This window comes from Petromyzon marinus, assembly GCF_048934315.1.
Source record: "Petromyzon marinus isolate PM22_M1 ecotype Great Lakes invasive population chromosome 80 unlocalized genomic scaffold, UKy_Petmar_22M1.pri1.0 chr80_unloc.4, whole genome shotgun sequence".
Taxonomy (NCBI): domain Eukaryota; kingdom Metazoa; phylum Chordata; class Hyperoartia; order Petromyzontiformes; family Petromyzontidae; genus Petromyzon; species Petromyzon marinus.
Genome location: NW_027422632.1, coordinates 294844 through 317297, shown reverse-complemented (window position 1 = coordinate 317297; position 22454 = coordinate 294844). Strand labels below are relative to the sequence as shown.

The following is a 22454-nucleotide window of genomic DNA, read 5'->3' as shown; positions in this document are numbered from 1 at the left end:
GTGGTGGTGATACTGATGGTGGTGGTGGTGATGCTGATGGTGGTGGTGATGCTGATGGTGGTGGTCGTGGTGATGGTGGTGGTGATACTGGTGGTGATACTGATGGTGGTGGTGGTGATACTGATAGTGGTGGTGATACTGATGGTGGTGGTGATACTGATGGTGGTGGTGATACTGATGGTGGTGATACTGATAGTGGTGGTGGTGATTCTGATGGCGGTGGTGATACTGATGGTGGTGATACCGATGGTGATGGTGGTGATACTGATGGTGGTGATGGTACTGATGGTGGTGGTGATACTCATGGTGGTGGTGGTGATACTGATGGTGGTGGTGATACTGATGATGGTGGTGGTGATACTGATGGTGGTGGTGGTGATGCTGATGGTGGTGGTGATGCTGATGGTGGTGGTCGTGGTGATGGTGGTGGTGATACTGGTGGTGGTGGTGATACTGATGGTGGTGGTGATACTAATGGTGGTGGTGGTGGTGATACTGATGGTGGTGGTGATACTGATGGTGGTGGTGATACTGATAGTGGTGGTGATACTGATGGTGGTGGTGATACTGATGGTAGTGGTGGTGGTGATACTGATGGTGGTGGTGTTACTGATGGTGGTGATACTGATGGTGGTGGTGATACTGATGGTGGTGGTGATACTGATGGTGGTGGTGGTGATACTGATGGTGGTGGTGATACTGATGGTGGTGGTGATATTGATGGTGGTGGTGATACTGATGGTGGTGGTGGTACTGATGGTGGTGGTGGTGATGCTGATGGTGGTGATACTGATGGTGGTGGTGATGCTGATGGTGGTGGTGGTGATGCTGATGGTGGTGGTGATACTGATGGTGGTGGTGATGCTGATGGTGGTGGTCGTGGTGGTGGTGATACTGATGGTGGTGGTGATACTGATGGTGGTGGTGATACTGATGATGGTGGTGGTGATTCTAATGGTGGTGGTGATGCTGATGGTGGTGGTGATGCTGATGATGGTGAATATGCTGATGGTGGTGGTCGTGGTGATGGTGGTGGTGATACTGGTGGTGGTGGTGATACTGATGGTGGTGGTGGTGGTGATACTGATGGTGGTGGTGATACTGATGGTAGTGGTGGTGGTGATACTGATGGTGGTGGTGTTACTGATGGTGGTGATACTGATGGTGGTGGTGATACTGATGATGGTGGTGATACTGATGGTGGTGGTGGTGGTGATACTGATGGTGGTGGTGATACTGATGGTGGTGGTGATATTGATGGTGGTGGTGATACTGATGGTGGTGGTGGTACTGATGGGGGTGGTGGTGATGCTGATGGTGGTGATACTGATGGTGGTGGTGATGCTGATGGTGGTGGTGGTGATGCTGATGGTGGTGGTGATACTGATGGTGGTGGTGATGCTGATGGTGGTGGTCGTGGTGGTGGTGATACTGATGGTGGTGGTGATACTGATGGTGGTGGTGATACTGATGATGGTGGTGGTGATGCTGATGGTGGTGGTGATGCTGATGGTGGTGAATATGCTGATGGTGGTGGTCGTGGTGATGGTGGTGGTGATACTGGTGGTGGTGGTGATACTGATGGTGGTGGTGGTGATACTGATGGTGGTGGTGGTGATACTGATGGTGGTGGTCGTGGTGGTGGTGATACTGATGGTGGTGGTGATACTGATAGTGGTGGTGATACTGATGGTGGTGGTGATAGTGATGGTGGTGATACTGATGGTGGTGGTGGTGGTGATACTGATGGTGGTGGTGGTGATACTGATGGTGGTGGTGGTGATGCTGATGGTGGTGGTGATGCTGATGGTGGTGGTCGTGGTGATGGTGGTGGTGATACTGGTGGTGATACTGATGGTGGTGGTGGTGATACTGATAGTGGTGGTGATACTGATGGTGGTGGTGATACTGATGGTGGTGGTGATACTGATGGTGGTGATACTGATAGTGGTGGTGGTGATTCTGATGGCGGTGGTGATACTGATGGTGGTGATACCGATGGTGATGGTGGTGATACTGATGGTGGTGATGGTACTGATGGTGGTGGTGATACTCATGGTGGTGGTGGTGATACTGATGGTGGTGGTGATACTGATGATGGTGGTGGTGATACTGATGGTGGTGGTGATACTGATGGTGGTGGTGATACTGATAGTGGTGGTGGTGATACTGATGGTGGTGGTGATACTGATGGTGGTGGTGATACTGATGGTGGTGGTGATACTCATGGTGGTGGTGGTGATACTGATGGTGGTGGTGATACTGATGGTGGTGGTGATACTGATGGTGGTGGTGGTGATACTGATGGTGGTGGTGGTGGTGATACTGATGGTGGTGGTGATGCTGATGGTGGTGGTGGTGATACTGATGGTGGTGGTGGTGATGCTGATGGTGGTGATGGTGATACTGATGGTGGTGGTGATACTGATGGTGGTGATGGTGATACTGATGGTGGTGGTGGTGGTGATACTGATGGTGGTGGTGATACTGATGGTGGTGATGGTGATACTGATGGTGGTGGTGATACAGATGGTGGTGGTGATACTGATGGTGGTGGTGATACTGATGGTGGGGGTGATACTGGTTGTGATAGTGATACTGATGGTGGTGGTGTTACTGATGGTGGTGGTGATACTGATGGTGGTGGTGATACTGATAGTGGTGGTGATGCTGATGGTGGTGGTGGTGGTGGTACTGATGGTGGTGGTGATGCTGATGGTGGTGGTGATATTGATGGTGGTGATACTGATGGTGGTGGTGGTGGTGATACTGATGGTGGTGATACTGATGGTGGTGGTGATGCTGATGGTGGTGGTGATACTGATGTTGGTGGTGATACTGATGGTGGTGGTGGTGATACTGATGGTGGTGGTGATACTGATGGTGGTGGTGATATTGATGGTGGTGGTGATACTGATGGTGGTGGTGGTACTGATGGTGGTGGTGGTGATGCTGATGGTGGTGATACTGATGGTGGTGGTGATGCTGATGGTGGTGGTGGTGATGCTGATGGTGGTGGTGATACTGATGGTGGTGGTGATGCTGATGGTGGTGGTCGTGGTGGTGGTGATACTGATGGTGGTGGTGATACTGATGGTGGTGGTGATACTGATGATGGTGGTGGTGATTCTAATGGTGGTGGTGATGCTGATGGTGGTGGTGATGCTGATGATGGTGAATATGCTGATGGTGGTGGTCGTGGTGATGGTGGTGGTGATACTGGTGGTGGTGGTGATACTGATGGTGGTGGTGGTGATACTGATGGTGGTGGTGGTGATACTGATGGTGGTGGTCGTGGTGGTGGTGATACTGATGGTGGTGGTGATACTGATAGTGGTGGTGATACTGATGGTGGTGGTGATAGTGATGGTGGTGATACTGATGGTGGTGGTGGTGGTGATACTGATGGTGGTGGTGATACTGATGGTAGTGGTGGTGGTGATACTGATGGTGGTGGTGTTACTGATGGTGGTGATACTGATGGTGGTGGTGATACTGATGATGGTGGTGATACTGATGGTGGTGGTGGTGATACTGATGGTGGTGGTGATACTGATGGTGGTGGTGATATTGATGGTGGTGGTGATACTGATGGTGGTGGTGGTACTGATGGGGGTGGTGGTGATGCTGATGGTGGTGATACTGATGGTGGTGGTGATGCTGATGGTGGTGGTGGTGATGCTGATGGTGGTGGTGATACTGATGGTGGTGGTGATGCTGATGGTGGTGGTCGTGGTGGTGGTGATACTGATGGTGGTGGTGATACTGATGGTGGTGGTGATACTGATGATGGTGGTGGTGATGCTGATGGTGGTGGTGATGCTGATGGTGGTGAATATGCTGATGGTGGTGGTCGTGGTGATGGTGGTGGTGATACTGGTGGTGGTGGTGATACTGATGGTGGTGGTGGTGATACTGATGGTGGTGGTGGTGATACTGATGGTGGTGGTCGTGGTGGTGGTGATACTGATGGTGGTGGTGATACTGATAGTGGTGGTGATACTGATGGTGGTGGTGATAGTGATGGTGGTGATACTGATGGTGGTGGTGGTGGTGATACTGATGGTGGTGGTGGTGATACTGATGGTGGTGGTGGTGATGCTGATGGTGGTGGTGATGCTGATGGTGGTGGTCGTGGTGATGGTGGTGGTGATACTGGTGGTGATACTGATGGTGGTGGTGGTGATACTGATAGTGGTGGTGATACTGATGGTGGTGGTGATACTGATGGTGGTGGTGATACTGATGGTGGTGATACTGATAGTGGTGGTGGTGATTCTGATGGCGGTGGTGATACTGATGGTGGTGATACCGATGGTGATGGTGGTGATACTGATGGTGGTGATGGTACTGATGGTGGTGGTGATACTCATGGTGGTGGTGGTGATACTGATGGTGGTGGTGATACTGATGATGGTGGTGGTGATACTGATGGTGGTGGTGATACTGATGGTGGTGGTGATACTGATAGTGGTGGTGGTGATACTGATGGTGGTGGTGATACTGATGGTGGTGGTGATACTGATGGTGGTGGTGATACTCATGGTGGTGGTGGTGATACTGATGGTGGTGGTGATACTGATGGTGGTGGTGATACTGATGGTGGTGGTGGTGATACTGATGGTGGTGGTGGTGGTGATACTGATGGTGGTGGTGATGCTGATGGTGGTGGTGGTGATACTGATGGTGGTGGTGGTGATGCTGATGGTGGTGATGGTGATACTGATGGTGGTGGTGATACTGATGGTGGTGATGGTGATACTGATGGTGGTGGTGGTGGTGATACTGATGGTGGTGGTGATACTGATGGTGGTGATGGTGATACTGATGGTGGTGGTGATACAGATGGTGGTGGTGATACTGATGGTGGTGGTGATACTGATGGTGGGGGTGATACTGGTTGTGATAGTGATACTGATGGTGGTGGTGTTACTGATGGTGGTGGTGATACTGATGGTGGTGGTGATACTGATAGTGGTGGTGATGCTGATGGTGGTGGTGGTGGTGGTACTGATGGTGGTGGTGATGCTGATGGTGGTGGTGATATTGATGGTGGTGATACTGATGGTGGTGGTGGTGGTGATACTGATGGTGGTGATACTGATGGTGGTGGTGATGCTGATGGTGGTGGTGATACTGATGTTGGTGGTGGTTATACTGATGGTGGTGGTGATACTGATGGTGGTGATACTGATGGTGGTGGTGATATTGATGGTGGTGGTGATACTGATGGTTGTGGTGATACTGATGGTAATGATACTGATGGTGGTGATGGTGATGCTGATGGTGGTGGTGGTGGTGATACTGATGGTGGTGATGATACTGATGGTGATGGTGGTGGTGATACTGATGGTGGTGGTGATACTGATGGTGGTGGTGATACTGATGGTGGTGGTGATAGTGATGGTGGTGATACTGATGGTGGTGGTGGTGATACTGATGGTGGTGGTGGTGATACTGATAGTGGTGGTGGTGATACTGATGGTGGTGGTGATACTGATGGTGGTGGTGATACTGATGGTGGTGGTGATACTGATGGTGGTAGTGATACTGGTGGTGGTGGTACTGATGGTGGTGGTGATGCTGATGGTGGTGGTGATACTGATGGTGGTGATACTGATGGTGGTGGTGGTGATACTGATGGTGGTGGTGGTGATACTGATGGTGGTGGTGATGGTGATGGTTGTGGTGATATTGATGGTGGTGGTGATACAGATGTTGGTGGTGGTTATACTGATGGTGGTGGTGGTGATACTGATGGTGGTGATACTGATGGTGGTGGTGATACTGATGGTGGTGGTGATACTGATGGTTGTGGTGATACTGATGGTGATGATACTGATGGCGGTGATGGTGATGCTCATGGTGGTGGTGGTGATACCGATGGTGGTGATGATACTGATGGTGATGGTGGTGATACTGATGGTGGTGATGGTACTGATGGTGGTGGTGATACTCATGGTGGTGGTGGTGATACTGATGGTGGTGGTGATACTGATGATGGTGGTGGTGATACTGATGGTGGTGGTGGTGGTGATGCTGATGGTGGTGGTGATGCTGATGGTGGTGGTCGTGGTGAGGGTGGTGGTGATACTGGTGGTTGTGGTGATACTGATGGTGGTGGTGATACTGATGGTGGTGGTGGTGGTGGTGATACTGATGGTGGTGGTGATACTGATGGTGGTGGTGATACTGATAGTGGTGGTGATACTGATGGTGGTGGTGATACTGATGGTGGTGGTGATACTGATGGTGGTGGTGATACTGATACTGATGGTGGTGGTGGTGATACTGATGGTGGTGGTGATACTGATGGTAGTGGTGGTGGTGATACTGATGGTGGTGGTGTTACTGATGGTGGTGATACTGATGGTGGTGGTGATACTGATGGTGGTGGTGATACTGATGGTGGTGGTGGTGATACTGATGGTGGTGGTGATACTGATGGTGGTGGTGATATTGATGGTGGTGGTGATACTGATGGTGGTGGTGGTACTGATGGTGGTGGTGGTGATGCTGATGGTGGTGATACTGATGGTGGTGGTGATGCTGATGGTGGTGGTGGTGATGCTGATGGTGGTGGTGATACTGATGGTGGTGGTGATGCTGATGGTGGTGGTCGTGGTGGTGGTGATACTGATGGTGGTGGTGATACTGATGGTGGTGGTGATTCTGATGATGGTGGTGGTGATTCTAATGGTGGTGGTGATGCTGATGGTGGTGGTGATGCTGATGGTGGTGAATATGCTGATGGTGGTGGTCGTGGTGATGGTGGTGGTGATACTGGTGGTGGTGGTGATACTGATGGTGGTGGTGGTGATACTGATGGTGGTGGTGGTGATACTGATGGTGGTGGTCGTGGTGGTGGTGATACTGATGGTGGTGGTGATACTGATAGTGGTGGTGATACTGATGGTGGTGGTGATAGTGATGGTGGTGATACTGATGGTGGTGGTGGTGGTGATACTGATGGTGGTGGTGGTGATACTGATGGTGGTGGTGGTGATGCTGATGGTGGTGGTGATGCTGATGGTGGTGGTCGTGGTGATGGTGGTGGTGATACTGGTGGTGATACTGATGGTGGTGGTGGTGATACTGATAGTGGTGGTGATACTGATGGTGGTGGTGATACTGATGGTGGTGGTGATACTGATGGTGGTGATACTGATAGTGGTGGTGGTGATTCTGATGGCGGTGGTGATACTGATGGTGGTGATACCGATGGTGATGGTGGTGATACTGATGGTGGTGATGGTACTGATGGTGGTGGTGATACTCATGGTGGTGGTGGTGATACTGATGGTGGTGGTGATACTGATGATGGTGGTGGTGATACTGATGGTGGTGGTGGTGATGCTGATGGTGGTGGTGATGCTGATGGTGGTGGTCGTGGTGATGGTGGTGGTGATACTGGTGGTGGTGGTGATACTGATGGTGGTGGTGATACTAATGGTGGTGGTGGTGGTGATACTGATGGTGGTGGTGATACTGATGGTGGTGGTGATACTGATAGTGGTGGTGATACTGATGGTGGTGGTGATACTGATGGTAGTGGTGGTGGTGATACTGATGGTGGTGGTGTTACTGATGGTGGTGATACTGATGGTGGTGGTGATACTGATGGTGGTGGTGATACTGATGGTGGTGGTGGTGATACTGATGGTGGTGGTGATACTGATGGTGGTGGTGATATTGATGGTGGTGGTGATACTGATGGTGGTGGTGGTACTGATGGTGGTGGTGGTGATGCTGATGGTGGTGATACTGATGGTGGTGGTGATGCTGATGGTGGTGGTGGTGATGCTGATGGTGGTGGTGATACTGATGGTGGTGGTGATGCTGATGGTGGTGGTCGTGGTGGTGGTGATACTGATGGTGGTGGTGATACTGATGGTGGTGGTGATACTGATGATGGTGGTGGTGATTCTAATGGTGGTGGTGATGCTGATGGTGGTGGTGATGCTGATGATGGTGAATATGCTGATGGTGGTGGTCGTGGTGATGGTGGTGGTGATACTGGTGGTGGTGGTGATACTGATGGTGGTGGTGGTGATACTGATGGTGGTGGTGGTGATACTGATGGTGGTGGTCGTGGTGGTGGTGATACTGATGGTGGTGGTGATACTGATAGTGGTGGTGATACTGATGGTGGTGGTGATAGTGATGGTGGTGATACTGATGGTGGTGGTGGTGGTGATACTGATGGTGGTGGTGATACTGATGGTAGTGGTGGTGGTGATACTGATGGTGGTGGTGTTACTGATGGTGGTGATACTGATGGTGGTGGTGATACTGATGATGGTGGTGATACTGATGGTGGTGGTGGTGATACTGATGGTGGTGGTGATACTGATGGTGGTGGTGATATTGATGGTGGTGGTGATACTGATGGTGGTGGTGGTACTGATGGGGGTGGTGGTGATGCTGATGGTGGTGATACTGATGGTGGTGGTGATGCTGATGGTGGTGGTGGTGATGCTGATGGTGGTGGTGATACTGATGGTGGTGGTGATGCTGATGGTGGTGGTCGTGGTGGTGGTGATACTGATGGTGGTGGTGATACTGATGGTGGTGGTGATACTGATGATGGTGGTGGTGATTCTAATGGTGGTGGTGATGCTGATGGTGGTGGTGATGCTGATGGTGGTGAATATGCTGATGGTGGTGGTCGTGGTGATGGTGGTGGTGATACTGGTGGTGGTGGTGATACTGATGGTGGTGGTGGTGATACTGATGGTGGTGGTGGTGATACTGATGGTGGTGGTCGTGGTGGTGGTGATACTGATGGTGGTGGTGATACTGATAGTGGTGGTGATACTGATGGTGGTGGTGATAGTGATGGTGGTGATACTGATGGTGGTGGTGGTGGTGATACTGATGGTGGTGGTGGTGATACTGATGGTGGTGGTGGTGATGCTGATGGTGGTGGTGATGCTGATGGTGGTGGTCGTGGTGATGGTGGTGGTGATACTGGTGGTGATACTGATGGTGGTGGTGGTGATACTGATAGTGGTGGTGATACTGATGGTGGTGGTGATACTGATGGTGGTGGTGATACTGATGGTGGTGATACTGATAGTGGTGGTGGTGATTCTGATGGCGGTGGTGATACTGATGGTGGTGATACCGATGGTGATGGTGGTGATACTGATGGTGGTGATGGTACTGATGGTGGTGGTGATACTCATGGTGGTGGTGGTGATACTGATGGTGGTGGTGATACTGATGATGGTGGTGGTGATACTGATGGTGGTGGTGATACTGATGGTGGTGGTGATACTGATAGTGGTGGTGGTGATACTGATGGTGGTGGTGATACTGATGGTGGTGGTGATACTGATGGTGGTGGTGATACTCATGGTGGTGGTGGTGATACTGATGGTGGTGGTGATACTGATGGTGGTGGTGATACTGATGGTGGTGGTGGTGATACTGATGGTGGTGGTGGTGGTGATACTGATGGTGGTGGTGATGCTGATGGTGGTGGTGGTGATACTGATGGTGGTGGTGGTGATGCTGATGGTGGTGATGGTGATACTGATGGTGGTGGTGATACTGATGGTGGTGATGGTGATACTGATGGTGGTGGTGGTGGTGATACTGATGGTGGTGGTGATACTGATGGTGGTGATGGTGATACTGATGGTGGTGGTGATACAGATGGTGGTGGTGATACTGATGGTGGTGGTGATACTGATGGTGGGGGTGATACTGGTTGTGATAGTGATACTGATGGTGGTGGTGTTACTGATGGTGGTGGTGATACTGATGGTGGTGGTGATACTGATAGTGGTGGTGATGCTGATGGTGGTGGTGGTGGTGGTACTGATGGTGGTGGTGATGCTGATGGTGGTGGTGATATTGATGGTGGTGATACTGATGGTGGTGGTGGTGGTGGTGATACTGATGGTGGTGATACTGATGGTGGTGGTGATGCTGATGGTGGTGGTGATACTGATGTTGGTGGTGGTTATACTGATGGTGGTGGTGATACTGATGGTGGTGATACTGATGGTGGTGGTGATATTGATGGTGGTGGTGATACTGATGGTTGTGGTGATACTGATGGTAATGATACTGATGGTGGTGATGGTGATGCTGATGGTGGTGGTGGTGGTGATACTGATGGTGGTGATGATACTGATGGTGATGGTGGTGGTGATACTGATGGTGGTGGTGATACTGATGGTGGTGGTGATACTGATGGTGGTGGTGATAGTGATGGTGGTGATACTGATGGTGGTGGTGGTGATACTGATGGTGGTGGTGGTGATACTGATAGTGGTGGTGGTGATACTGATGGTGGTGGTGATACTGATGGTGGTGGTGGTGATACTGATGGTGGTGGTGTTACTGATGGTGGTGATACTGATGGTGGTGGTGATACTGATGGTGGTGGTGATACTGATGGTGGTGGTGGTGATACTGATAGTGGTGGTGGTGATACTGATGGTGGTGGTGATATTGATGGTGGTGGTGGTGATACTGATGGTGGTGGTGGTACTGATGGTGGTGGTGGTGATGCTGATGGTGGTGATACTGATGGTGGTGGTGATGCTGATGGTGGTGGTGGTGATGCTGATGGTGGTGGTGATACTGATGGTGGTGGTGATGCTGATGGTGGTGGTCGTGGTGGTGGTGATACTGATGGTGGTGGTGATACTGATGGTGGTGGTGATACTGATGATGGTGGTGGTGATTCTAATGGTGGTGGTGATGCTGATGGTGGTGGTGATGCTGATGGTGGTGAATATGCTGATGGTGGTGGTCGTGGTGATGGTGGTGGTGATACTGGTGGTGGTGGTGATACTGATGGTGGTGGTGGTGATACTGATGGTGGTGGTGGTGATACTGATGGTGGTGGTGGTGATACTGATGGTGGTGGTGATACTGATAGTGGTGGTGATACTGATGGTGGTGGTGATAGTGATGGTGGTGATACTGATGGTGGTGGTGGTGGTGATACTGATGGTGGTGGTGGTGATACTGATGGTGGTGGTGATGCTGATGGTGGTGGTGATGCTGATGGTGGTGGTCGTGGTGATGGTGGTGGTGATACTGGTGGTGATACTGATGGTGGTGGTGGTGATACTGATAGTGGTGGTGATACTGATGGTGGTGGTGATACTGATGATGGTGGTGGTGATACTGATGGTGGTGGTGATACTGATGGTGGTGGTGATACTGATAGTGGTGGTGGTGATACTGATGGTGGTGGTGATACTGATGGTGGTGGTGATACTGATGGTGGTGGTGATACTCATGGTGGTGGTGGTGATACTGATGGTGGTGGTGATACTGATGGTGGTGGTGATACTGATGGTGGTGGTGGTGATACTGATGGTGGTGGTGGTGGTGATACTGATGGTGGTGGTGATGCTGATGGTGGTGGTGGTGATACTGATGGTGGTGGTGGTGATGCTGATGGTGGTGATGGTGATACTGATGGTGGTGGTGATACTGATGGTGGTGATGGTGATACTGATGGTGGTGGTGGTGGTGATACTGATGGTGGTGGTGATACTGATGGTGGTGATGGTGATACTGATGGTGGTGGTGATACAGATGGTGGTGGTGATACTGATGGTGGTGGTGATACTGATGGTGGGGGTGATACTGGTTGTGATAGTGATACTGATGGTGGTGGTGTTACTGATGGTGGTGGTGATACTGATGGTGGTGGTGATACTGATAGTGGTGGTGATGCTGATGGTGGTGGTGGTGGTGGTACTGATGGTGGTGGTGATGCTGATGGTGGTGGTGATATTGATGGTGGTGATACTGATGGTGGTGGTGGTGGTGATACTGATGGTGGTGATACTGATGGTGGTGGTGATGCTGATGGTGGTGGTGATACTGATGTTGGTGGTGGTTATACTGATGGTGGTGGTGATACTGATGGTGGTGATACTGATGGTGGTGGTGATATTGATGGTGGTGGTGATACTGATGGTTGTGGTGATACTGATGGTAATGATACTGATGGTGGTGATGGTGATGCTGATGGTGGTGGTGGTGGTGATACTGATGGTGGTGATGATACTGATGGTGATGGTGGTGGTGATACTGATGGTGGTGGTGATACTGATGGTGGTGGTGATACTGATGGTGGTGGTGATAGTGATGGTGGTGATACTGATGGTGGTGGTGGTGATACTGATGGTGGTGGTGGTGATACTGATAGTGGTGGTGGTGATACTGATGGTGGTGGTGATACTGATGGTGGTGGTGATACTGATGGTGGTGGTGATACTGATGGTGGTAGTGATACTGGTGGTGGTGGTACTGATGGTGGTGGTGATGCTGATGGTGGTGGTGATACTGATGGTGGTGATACTGATGGTGGTGGTGGTGATACTGATGGTGGTGGTGGTGATACTGATGGTGGTGGTGATGGTGATGGTTGTGGTGATATTGATGGTGGTGGTGATACAGATGTTGGTGGTGGTTATACTGATGGTGGTGGTGGTGATACTGATGGTGGTGATACTGATGGTGGTGGTGATACTGATGGTGGTGGTGATACTGATGGTTGTGGTGATACTGATGGTGATGATACTGATGGCGGTGATGGTGATGCTCATGGTGGTGGTGGTGATACCGATGGTGGTGATGATACTGATGGTGATGGTGGTGATACTGATGGTGGTGATGGTACTGATGGTGGTGGTGATACTCATGGTGGTGGTGGTGATACTGATGGTGGTGGTGATACTGATGATGGTGGTGGTGATACTGATGGTGGTGGTGGTGGTGATGCTGATGGTGGTGGTGATGCTGATGGTGGTGGTCGTGGTGAGGGTGGTGGTGATACTGGTGGTTGTGGTGATACTGATGGTGGTGGTGATACTGATGGTGGTGGTGGTGGTGGTGATACTGATGGTGGTGGTGATACTGATGGTGGTGGTGATACTGATAGTGGTGGTGATACTGATGGTGGTGGTGATACTGATGGTGGTGGTGATACTGATGGTGGTGGTGATACTGATACTGATGGTGGTGGTGGTGATACTGATGGTGGTGGTGATACTGATGGTAGTGGTGGTGGTGATACTGATGGTGGTGGTGTTACTGATGGTGGTGATACTGATGGTGGTGGTGATACTGATGGTGGTGGTGATACTGATGGTGGTGGTGGTGATACTGATGGTGGTGGTGATACTGATGGTGGTGGTGATATTGATGGTGGTGGTGATACTGATGGTGGTGGTGGTACTGATGGTGGTGGTGGTGATGCTGATGGTGGTGATACTGATGGTGGTGGTGATGCTGATGGTGGTGGTGGTGATGCTGATGGTGGTGGTGATACTGATGGTGGTGGTGATGCTGATGGTGGTGGTCGTGGTGGTGGTGATACTGATGGTGGTGGTGATACTGATGGTGGTGGTGATTCTGATGATGGTGGTGGTGATTCTAATGGTGGTGGTGATGCTGATGGTGGTGGTGATGCTGATGGTGGTGAATATGCTGATGGTGGTGGTCGTGGTGATGGTGGTGGTGATACTGGTGGTGGTGGTGATACTGATGGTGGTGGTGGTGATACTGATGGTGGTGGTGGTGATACTGATGGTGGTGGTCGTGGTGGTGGTGATACTGATGGTGGTGGTGATACTGATAGTGGTGGTGATACTGATGGTGGTGGTGATAGTGATGGTGGTGATACTGATGGTGGTGGTGGTGGTGATACTGATGGTGGTGGTGGTGATACTGATGGTGGTGGTGGTGATGCTGATGGTGGTGGTGATGCTGATGGTGGTGGTCGTGGTGATGGTGGTGGTGATACTGGTGGTGATACTGATGGTGGTGGTGGTGATACTGATAGTGGTGGTGATACTGATGGTGGTGGTGATACTGATGGTGGTGGTGATACTGATGGTGGTGATACTGATAGTGGTGGTGGTGATTCTGATGGCGGTGGTGATACTGATGGTGGTGATACCGATGGTGATGGTGGTGATACTGATGGTGGTGATGGTACTGATGGTGGTGGTGATACTCATGGTGGTGGTGGTGATACTGATGGTGGTGGTGATACTGATGATGGTGGTGGTGATACTGATGGTGGTGGTGGTGATGCTGATGGTGGTGGTGATGCTGATGGTGGTGGTCGTGGTGATGGTGGTGGTGATACTGGTGGTGGTGGTGATACTGATGGTGGTGGTGATACTAATGGTGGTGGTGGTGGTGATACTGATGGTGGTGGTGATACTGATGGTGGTGGTGATACTGATAGTGGTGGTGATACTGATGGTGGTGGTGATACTGATGGTAGTGGTGGTGGTGATACTGATGGTGGTGGTGTTACTGATGGTGGTGATACTGATGGTGGTGGTGATACTGATGGTGGTGGTGATACTGATGGTGGTGGTGGTGATACTGATGGTGGTGGTGATACTGATGGTGGTGGTGATATTGATGGTGGTGGTGATACTGATGGTGGTGGTGGTACTGATGGTGGTGGTGGTGATGCTGATGGTGGTGATACTGATGGTGGTGGTGATGCTGATGGTGGTGGTGGTGATGCTGATGGTGGTGGTGATACTGATGGTGGTGGTGATGCTGATGGTGGTGGTCGTGGTGGTGGTGATACTGATGGTGGTGGTGATACTGATGGTGGTGGTGATACTGATGATGGTGGTGGTGATTCTAATGGTGGTGGTGATGCTGATGGTGGTGGTGATGCTGATGATGGTGAATATGCTGATGGTGGTGGTCGTGGTGATGGTGGTGGTGATACTGGTGGTGGTGGTGATACTGATGGTGGTGGTGGTGATACTGATGGTGGTGGTGGTGATACTGATGGTGGTGGTCGTGGTGGTGGTGATACTGATGGTGGTGGTGATACTGATAGTGGTGGTGATACTGATGGTGGTGGTGATAGTGATGGTGGTGATACTGATGGTGGTGGTGGTGGTGATACTGATGGTGGTGGTGATACTGATGGTAGTGGTGGTGGTGATACTGATGGTGGTGGTGTTACTGATGGTGGTGATACTGATGGTGGTGGTGATACTGATGATGGTGGTGATACTGATGGTGGTGGTGGTGATACTGATGGTGGTGGTGATACTGATGGTGGTGGTGATATTGATGGTGGTGGTGATACTGATGGTGGTGGTGGTACTGATGGGGGTGGTGGTGATGCTGATGGTGGTGATACTGATGGTGGTGGTGATGCTGATGGTGGTGGTGGTGATGCTGATGGTGGTGGTGATACTGATGGTGGTGGTGATGCTGATGGTGGTGGTCGTGGTGGTGGTGATACTGATGGTGGTGGTGATACTGATGGTGGTGGTGATACTGATGATGGTGGTGGTGATTCTAATGGTGGTGGTGATGCTGATGGTGGTGGTGATGCTGATGGTGGTGAATATGCTGATGGTGGTGGTCGTGGTGATGGTGGTGGTGATACTGGTGGTGGTGGTGATACTGATGGTGGTGGTGGTGATACTGATGGTGGTGGTGGTGATACTGATGGTGGTGGTCGTGGTGGTGGTGATACTGATGGTGGTGGTGATACTGATAGTGGTGGTGATACTGATGGTGGTGGTGATAGTGATGGTGGTGATACTGATGGTGGTGGTGGTGGTGATACTGATGGTGGTGGTGGTGATACTGATGGTGGTGGTGGTGATGCTGATGGTGGTGGTGATGCTGATGGTGGTGGTCGTGGTGATGGTGGTGGTGATACTGGTGGTGATACTGATGGTGGTGGTGGTGATACTGATAGTGGTGGTGATACTGATGGTGGTGGTGATACTGATGGTGGTGGTGATACTGATGGTGGTGATACTGATAGTGGTGGTGGTGATTCTGATGGCGGTGGTGATACTGATGGTGGTGATACCGATGGTGATGGTGGTGATACTGATGGTGGTGATGGTACTGATGGTGGTGGTGATACTCATGGTGGTGGTGGTGATACTGATGGTGGTGGTGATACTGATGATGGTGGTGGTGATACTGATGGTGGTGGTGATACTGATGGTGGTGGTGATACTGATAGTGGTGGTGGTGATACTGATGGTGGTGGTGATACTGATGGTGGTGGTGATACTGATGGTGGTGGTGATACTCATGGTGGTGGTGGTGATACTGATGGTGGTGGTGATACTGATGGTGGTGGTGATACTGATGGTGGTGGTGGTGATACTGATGGTGGTGGTGGTGGTGATACTGATGGTGGTGGTGATGCTGATGGTGGTGGTGGTGATACTGATGGTGGTGGTGGTGATGCTGATGGTGGTGATGGTGATACTGATGGTGGTGGTGATACTGATGGTGGTGATGGTGATACTGATGGTGGTGGTGGTGGTGATACTGATGGTGGTGGTGATACTGATGGTGGTGATGGTGATACTGATGGTGGTGGTGATACAGATGGTGGTGGTGATACTGATGGTGGTGGTGATACTGATGGTGGGGGTGATACTGGTTGTGATAGTGATACTGATGGTGGTGGTGTTACTGATGGTGGTGGTGATACTGATGGTGGTGGTGATACTGATAGTGGTGGTGATGCTGATGGTGGTGGTGGTGGTGGTACTGATGGTGGTGGTGATGCTGATGGTGGTGGTGATATTGATGGTGGTGATACTGATGGTGGTGGTGGTGGTGGTGATACTGATGGTGGTGATACTGATGGTGGTGGTGATGCTGATGGTGGTGGTGATACTGATGTTGGTGGTGGTTATACTGATGGTGGTGGTGATACTGATGGTGGTGATACTGATGGTGGTGGTGATATTGATGGTGGTGGTGATACTGATGGTTGTGGTGATACTGATGGTAATGATACTGATGGTGGTGATGGTGATGCTGATGGTGGTGGTGGTGGTGATACTGATGGTGGTGATGATACTGATGGTGATGGTGGTGGTGATACTGATGGTGGTGGTGATACTGATGGTGGTGGTGATACTGATGGTGGTGGTGATAGTGATGGTGGTGATACTGATGGTGGTGGTGGTGATACTGATGGTGGTGGTGGTGATACTGATAGTGGTGGTGGTGATACTGATGGTGGTGGTGATACTGATGGTGGTGGTGGTGATACTGATGGTGGTGGTGTTACTGATGGTGGTGATACTGATGGTGGTGGTGATACTGATGGTGGTGGTGATACTGATGGTGGTGGTGGTGATACTGATAGTGGTGGTGGTGATACTGATGGTGGTGGTGATATTGATGGTGGTGGTGGTGATACTGATGGTGGTGGTGGTACTGATGGTGGTGGTGGTGATGCTGATGGTGGTGATACTGATGGTGGTGGTGATGCTGATGGTGGTGGTGGTGATGCTGATGGTGGTGGTGATACTGATGGTGGTGGTGATGCTGATGGTGGTGGTCGTGGTGGTGGTGATACTGATGGTGGTGGTGATACTGATGGTGGTGGTGATACTGATGATGGTGGTGGTGATTCTAATGGTGGTGGTGATGCTGATGGTGGTGGTGATGCTGATGGTGGTGAATATGCTGATGGTGGTGGTCGTGGTGATGGTGGTGGTGATACTGGTGGTGGTGGTGATACTGATGGTGGTGGTGGTGATACTGATGGTGGTGGTGGTGATACTGATGGTGGTGGTGGTGATACTGATGGTGGTGGTGATACTGATAGTGGTGGTGATACTGATGGTGGTGGTGATAGTGATGGTGGTGATACTGATGGTGGTGGTGGTGGTGATACTGATGGTGGTGGTGGTGATACTGATGGTGGTGGTGATGCTGATGGTGGTGGTGATGCTGATGGTGGTGGTCGTGGTGATGGTGGTGGTGATACTGGTGGTGATACTGATGGTGGTGGTGGTGATACTGATAGTGGTGGTGATACTGATGGTGGTGGTGATACTGATGGTGGTGGTGATACTGATGGTGGTGATACTGATAGTGGTGGTGGTGATACTGATGGCGGTGGTGATACTGATGGTGGTGATACCGATGGTGATGGTGGTGATACTGATGGTGGTGATGGTACTGATGGTGGTGGTGATACTCATGGTGGTGGTGGTGATACTGATGGTGGTGGTGATACTGATGATGGTGGTGGTGATACTGATGGTGGTGGTGGTGATGCTGATGGTGGTGGTGATGCTGATGGTGGTGGTCGTGGTGATGGTGGTGGTGATACTGGTGGTGGTGGTGATACTGATGGTGGTGGTGATACTAATGGTGGTGGTGGTGGTGATACTGATGGTGGTGGTGATACTGATGGTGGTGGTGATACTGATAGTGGTGGTGATACTGATGGTGGTGGTGATACTGATGGTGGTGGTGATACTGATGGTGGTGGTGATACTGATAGTGGTGGTGGTGATACTGATGGTGGTGGTGATACTGATGGTGGTGGTGATACTGATGGTGGTGGTGATACTCATGGTGGTGGTGGTGATACTGATGGTGGTGGTGATACTGATGGTGGTGGTGATACTGATGGTGGTGGTGGTGATACTGATGGTGGTGGTGGTGATACTGATGGTGGTGGTGATGCTGATGGTGGTGGTGGTGATACTGATGGTGGTGGTGGTGATGCTGATGGTGGTGATGGTGATACTGATGGTGGTGGTGATACTGATGGTGGTGATGGTGATACTGATGGTGGTGGTGGTGGTGGTGATACTGATGGTGGTGGTGATACTGATGGTGGTGATGGTGATACTGATGGTGGTGGTGATACAGATGGTGGTGGTGATACTGATGGTGGTGGTGATACTGATGGTGGTGGTGATACTGGTTGTGGTAGTGATACTGATGGTGGTGGTGTTACTGATGGTGGTGGTGATACTGATGGTGGTGGTGATACTGATAGTGGTGGTGATGCTGATGGTGGTGGTGGTGGTACTGATGGTGGTGGTGATGCTGATGGTGGTGGTGATATTGATGGTGGTGATACTGATGGTGGTGGTGGTGGTGATACTGATGGTGGTGATACTGATGGTGGTGGTGATGCTGATGGTGGTGGTGATACTGATGTTGGTGGTGGTTATACTGATGGTGGTGGTGGTGGTGATACTGATGGTGGTGATACTGATGGTGGTGGTGATATTGATGGTGGTGGTGATACTGATGGTTGTGGTGATACTGATGGTAATGATACTGATGGTGGTGATGGTGATGCTGATGGTGGTGGTGGTGGTGATACTGATGGTGGTGATGATACTGATGGTGATGGTGGTGATACTGATGGTGGTGGTGATACTGATGGTGGTGGTGATACTGATGGTGGTGGTGATACTGATGGTGGTGGTGATAGTGATGGTGGTGATACTGATGGTGGTGGTGATACTGATGGTGGTGGTGGTGATACTGATGGTGGTGGTGGTGATACTGATGGTGGTGGTGATACTGATGGTGGTGGTGATACTGATGGTGGTGGTGATAGTGATGGTGGTGATACTGATGGTGGTGGTGATACTGATGGTGGTGGTGGTGATACTGATGGTGGTGGTGGTGATGCTGATGGTGGTGGTGATGCTGATAGTGGTGGTCGTGGTGATGGTGGTGGTGGTGGTGATACTGATGGTGGTGGTGATACTGATGGTGGTGGTGATACTGATGGTGGTGGTTATACTGATGGTGGTGGTGATACTGATAGTGGTGGTGGTGATACTGATGGTGATGGTGATACTGATGGTGGTGGTGGTGATACTGATGGTGGTGGTGATACCGATGGTGATGGTGGTGATACTGATGGTGGTGATGGTACTGATGGTGGTGGTGATACTCATGGTGGTGGTGGTGATACTGATGGTGGTGGTGATACTGATGATGGTGGTGGTGATACTGATGGTGGTGGTGGTGATGCTGATGGTGGTGGTGATGCTGATGGTGGTGGTCGTGGTGATGGTGGTGGTGATACTGGTGGTGGTGGTGATACTGATGGTGGTGGTGATACTGATGGTGGTGGTGGTGGTGATACTGATGGTGGTGATACTGATGGTGGTGGTGATACTGATAGTGGTGGTGATACTGATGGTGGTGGTGATACTGATGGTGGTGGTGATACTGATGGTGGTGGTGATACTGATAGTGGTGGTGGTGATACTGATGGTGGTGGTGATACTGATGGTGGTGGTGATACTGATGGTGGTGCTGATACTGATGGTGGTGATACTGATGGTGGTGGTGATACTGATGGTGGTGGTGATACTGATGGTGGTGGTGGTGATACTGATGGTGGTGGTGGTGGTGGTGGTGATACTGATGGTGGTGGTGATGCTGATGGTGGTGGTGGTGATACTGATGGTGGTGGTGGTGATGCTGATGGTGGTGATGGTGATACTGATGGTGGTAGTGATACTGATGGTGGTGATGGTGATACTGATGGTGGTAGTGATACTGATGGTGGTGGTGATACTGATGGTGGTGATGGTGATACTGATGGTGGTGGTGATACAGATGGTGGTGGTGATACTGATGGTGGTGGTGATACTGATGGTGGTGGTGATACTGGTTGTGGTAGTGATACTGATGGTGGTGGTGGTGTTACTGATGGTGGTGGTGATACTGATGGTGGTGGTGATACTGATAGTGGTGGTGATGCTGATGGTGGTGGTGGTGGTGGTACTGATGGTGGTGGTGATGCTGATGGTGGTGGTGATATTGATGGTGGTGATACTGATGGTGGTGGTGATACTGATGGTGGTGATACTGATGGTGGTGGTGATGCTGATGGTTGTGGTGATACTGATGGTGGTGGTGATACTGATGTTGGTGGTGGTTATACTGATGGTGGTGATACTGATGGTGGTGATACTGATGGTGGTGGTGGTGATACTGATGGTGGTGGTGGTGATGCTGATGGTGGTGATGGTGATACTGATGGTGGTGGTGATACTGATGGTGGTGATGGTGATACTGATGGTGGTGGTGATACTGATGGTGGTGGTGATACTGATGGTGGTGATGGTGATACTGATGGTGGTGGTGATACAGATGGTGGTGGTGATACTGATGGTGGTGGTGATACTGATGGTGGTGGTGATACTGGTTGTGGTAGTGATACTGATGGTGGTGGTGTTACTGATGGTGGTGGTGATACTGATGGTGGTGGTGATACTGATAGTGGTGGTGATGCTGATGGTGGTGGTGGTGGTGGTACTGATGGTGGTGGTGATGCTGATGGTGTTGGTGATATTGATGGTGGTGATACTGATGGTGGTGGTGGTGGTGGTGATACTGATGGTGGTGATACTGATGGTGGTGGTGATGCTGATGGTTGTGGTGATACTGATGGTGGTGGTGATACTGATGTTGTTGGTGGTTATACTGATGGTGGTGGTGGTGATACTGATGGTGGTGATACTGATGGTGGTGGTGATATTGATGGTGGTGGTGATACTGGTGGTGGTGGTGATACTGATGGTGGTGATACTGATGGTGATGGTGATGCTGATGGTGGTGGTGGTGATACTGATGGTGGTGATGATACTGATGGTGATGGTGGTGATACTGATGGTGGTGGTGATACTGATGGTGGTGGTGATACTGATGGTGGTGGTGATACTGATGGTGGTGGTGATAGTGATGGTGGTGATACTGATGGTGGTGGTGATACTGATGGTGGTGATACTGATGGTGGTGGTGATGATACTGATGATGGTGGTGGTGATACTGATGGTGGTGGTGATACTGATGGTGGTGGTGGTGATACTGATGGTGGTGATGGTGATACTGATGGTGGTGGTGATACTGATGGTGGTGGTGATACTGATGGTGGTGGTGGTGATTCTGATGGTGGTGATGGTGATACTGATGGTGGTGGTGGTACTGATGGTGGTGGTGATGCTGATGGTGGTGGTGATATTGATGGTGGTGATACTGATGGTGGTGGTGGTGATACTGATGGTGGTGATACTGATGGTGGTGGTGATGCTGATGGTTGTGGTGATACTGATGGTGGTGGTGATACTGATGTTGTTGGTGGTTATACTGATGGTGGTGGTGGTGATACTGATGGTGGTGATACTGATGGTGGTGGTGATATTGATGGTGGTGGTGATACTGGTGGTGGTGGTGATACTGATGGTGGTGATACTGATGGTGATGGTGATGCTGATGGTGGTGGTGGTGATACTGATGGTGGTGATGATACTGATGGTGATGGTGGTGATACTGATGGTGGTGGTGATACTGATGGTGGTGGTGATACTGATGGTGGTGGTGATACTGATGGTGGTGGTGATAGTGATGGTGGTGATACTGATGGTGGTGGTGATACTGATGGTGGTGATACTGATGGTGGTGGTGATGATACTGATGATGGTGGTGGTGATACTGATGGTGGTGGTGATACTGATGGTGGTGGTGATACTGATGGCGGTGGTGGTGATACTGATGGTGGTGATGGTGATACTGATGGTGGTGGTGATACTGATGGTGGTGGTGATGCTGATGGTGGTGGTGATACTGATGGTGGTGGTGATACTGATGGTGGTGGTGATGATACTGATGGTGGT

The 22454-nt window shown here is 50.9% G+C and overlaps 1 protein-coding gene across 1 annotated transcript in view; it reads left to right on the top strand.

Annotated features, from left to right (window-relative positions):
- LOC142908372 (dynein axonemal heavy chain 1-like) overlaps positions 1 to 22454 on the top strand; it is a 127339-nt gene that overhangs the window by 72802 nt on the left and 32083 nt on the right.